Source organism: Adiantum capillus-veneris, chromosome 7, assembly GCF_014529385.1.
Source record: "Adiantum capillus-veneris isolate H3 chromosome 7, ASM1452938v2, whole genome shotgun sequence".
NCBI classification, from domain to species: Eukaryota; Viridiplantae; Streptophyta; class Polypodiopsida; order Polypodiales; family Pteridaceae; genus Adiantum; species Adiantum capillus-veneris.
Genome location: NC_140937.1, coordinates 107,857,284 through 107,864,545, shown reverse-complemented (window position 1 = coordinate 107,864,545; position 7,262 = coordinate 107,857,284).

Genomic DNA, 7,262 nt, shown 5'->3' with positions numbered 1-7,262 from the left:
GCAGGCTGTGCTTATATCTTGAAGGCATGTGGCATTACGTAAGATGTTGACGTTCGTGATGAAATTCTTCGCCTAACTTTCCTTTCTTTTGGTTCTAAGCCGGCGCAATAGGTGGAGAGTACTCACCAAGAAAGTAAAATTAGCAGGAGGATGAACATGGCCCTTTTTTTGTTTGAGGCTTTTGCTCAGTTTATAGGGGGGACTCTCCTAGCTTTTTCCTAGGATTTTGTGCCATGCTTTGGTTTCTTGGTATCCATATAGTAGACATGTGTGACAGTTCAGAGTCAACAGTAATGACTCGTGAGAGACTGTGGTCTTGTAGTTGCCAATATATAGGATGTTGGGATTGTGGTCACATAGGGCATATTAGGTGCCGCTGGTTTATACATATAAGGCATTAACGAAGATCTATGCGTGATACAAATGAGGTTATGACACATGCTAGAGAGATGGCTTCATATGCTAGTGGCGGTGATGTCACATTTGTCTTTACCGTTCCTCCTACTTACATGTTTTCTAGTAGTGACACTTCTCCTCATTGGTTGTTAGATAAGAATGCAATTTTCCACGTCACACCCCATCGTATGTAGTTTAGCACGTTCTCTAGTGAGAGCTGTGGTTCTTTACACTTTCCTGATGGATCAGAGGTTGACATTGCAGTAGCTACAGTGGAAGCATTTGCAGCAAGGATTGCCAATTGTACGGTGACTAATAATAGCATGATGCATCATGGAGCTTTGCAGACCATATAGAGTTGTCTGCGGGATTTACATGCAGGCTCTACCGTGGATACGCACGCTTGCCTACCACTGGAGCCTATACGGTTGCGTGTAGATCAAGAGAGCGAGCCAATGGACGTGGGTTGAGAGCGTCTCTCACCTAGTTTCTTGTACATACTAGTAGTTTAGCTACTAGGACCCACTTTATTGGCACATTCTTCTTTACGTGGGAGGTTGTTGGGGTAACATCAAAAACATAAAATGATTAGCAGAGCACCGAAACCTGTGTAGGGTTCGCTGTGCAAAGCTTGATCTCTGTGAAACAATTAGCAGACTATAGGTGTATGGTAGTGCTTAGAGAGCATTCTTTCTAGATGCATTGTGAATCATTAGTGATTGCTAGGGGAGCATGTAGTGGTATATCCTATGCATGTATCCAAGGTTCGAGACGACGTTGTCTCGTTTTTGTTGCTTGCATGCATTGAGCGAGGGACGAGACATGTATTCTTGTCCAATATGCTGAGGAGACAAATCAGTTAAATATGGAGGACATGCCAATAGACTTTGTAGACACAAAGGTGGAGCAAGAGTGCTCCAATGAGACACAACAAGTGTTGTAGAGTCTATGTAGGCAAAGGTAGAGGGGGTATGCTCCCTAGAGACACTTGCAAAGATGCCAGACATGGATTTCTTTGATATGATCATGTTAAAGGCTGAAAAGTTGATACTAGGAAAAATGGTTCCACCCATGGGTGAAAAGGGCGTAGCCATCCTAGTGTGGGTGAATGACACATCCATATGTGATGAGTAGTCCTGTGATGATGCAGTGTATGCAGATAGTGAAGGGGAGGCTAGGACAACCATGTTTGCACACATTTCATCAGCATAGGGGCGTCTCATGTACGGTCTACTAGTGTCAAATCCCGACTTAGCAGCTACAGTGGAAGCATTTGCAGCAAGGATTGCCAGTTGTACGGTGACTAATAATAGCATGATGCATCATGGAGCTTTGCAGACCATGCAGAGTTGTATGCGGGATTTACATGCAGGCTCTAGCGTGGATAAGCACTCTTGCCTACCACTAGAGCCTATATGGTTGCATATAGATCAAGAGAGCGAGCCAATGGACGTGGGTTGAGAGTGTCTCTCACCTAGTTTCTTTACATACTAGTAGTTTAGCTAGTAGGACCCACTTTATTGGCACATTCTTCTTTACGTGGAAGGTTGTTGGGGTAACATCAAAAATATAAAATGACTACCAGAGCACAAAAATATGTGTAGGGATCCACCCATCCACCCATCCACTTCTGCTCTACTATGGGCATAGAGAATTTCACTTTGCCAGGAGCGAGGCAAAACACCTCCAACCTACCTAGGCCACACATAGGTTGAGATGGCTTTGTCTCCCTCCATGAAGTCTAGCTCTAAAAGGATCCCTGATACCATTAGGTGGTAGGGTTTCAACACCAACCATTACAGTTTAGGCACCACGCCTCTTTGATGCCCAAAATCAGGTGTTTAGACAAAGCCAAGTCAAGATCCCGGATGCGCTAGCGGTGTAGGTCAATCAACCCCCGACACTCTAATCGTGTAGATGAGCCTCACAAAAAAGAAGACCTAGGCAACACCCCCGATCTAGCAAAGCCCCAGGTCATCAAACCTTTTGTCTAAGGCTAAGCGATGTAGGTGAACCTAGTCTTGCAGCAACAGTGCCATGAGGGTCAATTTTGGAATCTTCTAGAATTCTTTTTAGACGGTTGCCTTCTAGAACTCTTTGTACACAATTGCCTTGGAATCGTGTCAAGTCCTGTGCTTGTCTTTTGCATCCATTTGTACTAAAAAACTAATATAATTGTGACGGGACCTTGACGGAGCTCCTTCCCACATTCCCAATCCTTTCAAAGATGCTTACGTATGATCTAAGAGCCCCATCACTCCTAGCACTTGGAGGGGCTTCGGCTCTACAAAAACCTAAGGTGGACTTCTCTTGAGGAGTGCATACATACATGGGCATGAGTCTTCCAAAAGGTGGCTTCAAGGGAATTTTACAGAATTTATGCAATCTCAAAATCTAGGTCGCGACCATGTAAAACTCAGACAATATTGTAGGGAGCTTATGCGGACACACCTTGCACTTGTCACTAGGAGGTGTGACTATGCATGAGCGCCTATGAATCATGAGAACACGAACGGATGCAACACCTACAACCACCTGGTGGATGGAGCTCGTATTAAAAGAACTCATCAAGTAGCACTTGAACAAGTGAAATAACGAGGCCTTCCTTTAGGTGTGTAAAATCATTAGAGAAGCTTGCAAAGATAATCAATTGAGAGAGCACACAACTTCAATCTCTCTCTCTCTCTCTCTCTCTCTCTCTCTCTCTCTCTCTCTCTCTCTCTCTCTCTCTCTCTCTCTCTCTACATAGCTTGAGTGTCACATACCTCTCTTTGCAACAATTCTTGTTGCTTAAAATACATTGATTCATTCATTTTGCATCTTGCAAAACTTGTTGGCGAACCCTGGCGTCCAACTCTCCTTCACGATTGCATAAACAGTTGTGGTAATTGATGCCACCCACGCTATTGTTGATGAGAGGTGCTACTACTACGGCTCATGTCACTACCATCTTTATTATGAGTTGAGTACATGCTCCTTGTTCTTTTGAAAAACCTCTACTTCACATTACCTGCACAAGGGAGAGCTTATGTTGACATCAGTGGTCACAATATCAAGTCAAAACACTTACACATCTTTTTTTGTTGTTGCAAAACTCACAATATAAAGTAAAACACTTAGAGATCTTCTTAAAACCACTATTTGCGGCCATATGATGATATTGTTTTCTTCTCATGTACAACCAAAGCTTGACAACATCCCAAGCAACAAGTGTTCATGGAGACAAAGGTTGAAATACACCACAATGGGTGAAGATCTAGGTAAGATAGGAAGCTTCATGTCTTGAATGCCGTCTCTTGGAGTGCATTCATTGTGGGATATGCGAAACAAGAGCAAGGCCATAAATCTCTTGTCTGTTTTCAACGGATGCACAGTGAGGGCCTCTCTCTAGATGCAATCACATATGCGTGCATCTTGAAGGCATGTTGCTCTATGCAAGATATTGAGATGGAATTCATGTCGATATTGTTAGTTGGGGGACTACTGAAAAAAGATATCGTGCTTGGGAATGCCTTGGTTGACATGTTTGCTAAATGTGGTGGACTTGAGAGATCACAAGAAGTCCTTAAGGAGCTTCCAATTCAAAGTGGACTCTTGGAATGGAGTGTTTGCAAGATTTTCCCCACAGGGCCAGGACCAGAAAGCTTTCAGCGATACAAAATCGAGGGACTCCCTCTAGATGCAATCGCCCATGCATGCATCTTGAAGGCATGTGGCTCTACGATGCTCCTATGGGCACATAATTATTGTTAGGCAGAGGCTATTGAAAAATGATGTCATGCTTGGCACTACCTTGTTCAATATGTATGCCAAATGTGGTGCATTCCAGATTTAAGCACAAAAAGTGCTTGATGGGCTTCCTATTTGGAATGTCGTCACTTATAGAATGCACTGATTGTAGGATACACACAACAAGGGCAAGGCTAGAAATTTGTAGGCTATTTTCAGGGATGGAAAGCGAGTGTATCTCTCCAAATTCAATCACCTATACTTTTGTCTTGAAGGCAATGCTTATATCTTGAAGGCATATGGCATTATGTAAGATGTTGACGTTCGTGATGAGATTATTAGCCTAAATTTCCTTTCTCTTGGTTCTAACCCGGCGCAATAGGTGGAGAGTACTCACCAAGAAAGTAAAATTAGCAGGAGGATGAACATGGCCCTTTTTTGGTTTGAGGCGTTTGCTCAGTTTATAGAGGGGACTCTCCTAGTTTTTTCCTAGGATTTCTTGCCATGCTTTGGTGTCTTGGTATCCATATAGTAGACATGTGTGACAGTTCAGAGTCAACAGTGATGACTCGTGAGAGACTGCAGTCTTGTAGTTGCCAATATATAGGATGTTGGGATTGTGGTCAGAAAGGGCATATTAGGTGCCGCTGGTTTATACATATAAAGCATCAACGAAGATCTATGTGTGATACAAATGAGGTTATGACACATGCTAGAGCGATGACTTCATATGCCAGTGACGGTGATGTCACATTTGTCTTTAGCGTTCCTCGTGCTTACATGTTTTCTAGTAGTGACACTTCTCCTCATTGGTTGTTAGATAAGAATGCAATTTTCCACGTCACACCCCATCGTGAGTAGTTTAGCATGTTCTCTAGTGGGAGATCTAGTTCTTTGCACTTGCTTGATGGATCAGAGTTTGACATTGCGGTAGCTACAGTGGAAGCATTTGCAGCAAGGATTTCCAGTTGTACGGTGACTAATAATAACATGATGCATCATGGAGCTTTGCAGACCATACGGAGTTGTCTGTGGGATTTACATGCAGGATCTAGTCTGGATACACACGCTTGCCTACCACTGGAGCCTATACGGCTGCATGTAGATCAAGAGAGCGAGCCAATGGACGTGGGTTGAGAGCGTCTCTCACCTAGGTTCTTGTACATACTAGTAGTTTAGCTACTAGGACCCACTTTATTGGCACATTCTTCTTTACGTGGGAGGTTGTTGGGGTAACATCAAAAATATAAAATGATTAGCAGAGCACCGAACCCTATGTATGGTTCGGTGAGACAAAGCTTGATCTCCGTGAGACAATTAGCAGACTGTAGGTGTATGGTAGTGCTTAGAGAGCGTTCTTTCTAGATGCATTGCGGATCATTAGTGATTGCTAGGGGAGCCTGTATTGGTATATCCTATGCATGTATCCAAGGTTCGAGACGACATTATCTCGTTTTTGTTGCTTGCATGCATTGAGCGAGAGACGAGACATGTCTTCTTGTGGGTGAGCTCCAATATGCTGAGGAGACAAATCAATTAAATATGGAGGACATGCCAATAGACTCTGTAGACACAAAGGTGGAGCAAGAGTGCTCCAATGAGACACAACAAGTGTTGTAGAGTCTATGTAGGCAAAGGTAGAGGGGGTATGCTCCCTAGAGACACTTGCAAAGATGCCAGACATGGATTTCTTTGATATGATCATGTTAAAGGCTGAAAAGTTGATACTAGGAAAAATGGTTCCACCCATGGGTGAAAAGGACGTAGCCATCCTAGTGTTGGTGAATGACACATCCATATGTGATGAGTAGTCCTGTGATGATGCAGTGTATGCAGATAGTGAAGGGGAGGCTAGGACAACCATGTTTGCACACATTTCATCAGCATAGGGGCGTCTGATGTACGGTCTACTAGTGTCGAATCCCGACTTTGCAGCAACAGTGGAAGCATTTGCAGCAAGGATTGCCAGTAGAACTCCTTAGACATGAATTGGAAGCTCCTTAGATCAAGAGAGCGAGACAATGGACGTGGGTTGAGAGCGTCTCTCACCTAGGTTCTTGTACATACTAGTAGTTTAGCTACTAGGACCCACTTTATTGGCACATTCTTCTTTACGTGGGAGGTTGTTGGGGTAACATCAAAAATATAAAATGATTAGCAGAGCACCGAACCCTATGTATGGTTCGGTGAGACAAAGCTTGATCTCCGTGAGACAATTAGCAGACTGTAGGTGTATGGTAGTGCTTAGAGAGCTTTCTTTCTAGATGCATTGCGGATCATTAGTGATTGCTAGGGGAGCATGTAGTGGTATATCCTATGCATGTATCCAAGGTTCGAGACGACGTTGTCTCGTTTTTGTTACTTGCATGCATTGAGCGAGGGACGAGACATGTCTTCTTGTCCAATATGCTGAGGAGACAAATCAGTTAAATATGGAGGACATGCCAATAGACTTTGTAGACACAAAGGTGGAGCAAGAGTGCTCCAATGAGACACAACAAGTGTTGTAGAGTCTATGTAGGCAAAGGTAGAGGGGGTATGCTCCCTAGAGACACTTGCAAAGATGCCAGACATGGATTTCTTTGATATGATCATGTTAAAGGCTGAAAAGTTGATACTAGGAAAAATGGTTCCACCCATGGGTGAAAAGGGCGTAGCCATCCTAGTGTGGGTGAATGACACATCCATATGTGATGAGTAGTCCTGTGATGATGCAGTGTATGCAGATAGTGAAGGGGAGGCTAGGACAACCATGTTTGCACACATTTCATCAGCATAGGGGCATCTCATGTACAGTCTACTAGTGTCGAATCTCGACTTTGCAGCAACAGTGGAAGCATTTGCAGCAAGGATTGCCAGTTGTACGGTGACTAATAATAGCATGATGCATCATGGAGCTTTGCAGACCATGCAGAGTTGTATGCGGGATTTACATGCAGGCTCTAGCGTGGATACGCACTCTTGCCTACCACTAGAGCCTATACGGTTGCATATAGATCAAGAGAGCGAGCCAATGGACGTGGGTATAGAGCGTCTCTCACCTAGTTTCTTTACATACTAGTAGTTTAGCTAGTAGGACCCACTTTATTGGCACATTCTTCTTCACGTGGAAGGTTGTTGGGGTAACATAAAAAATA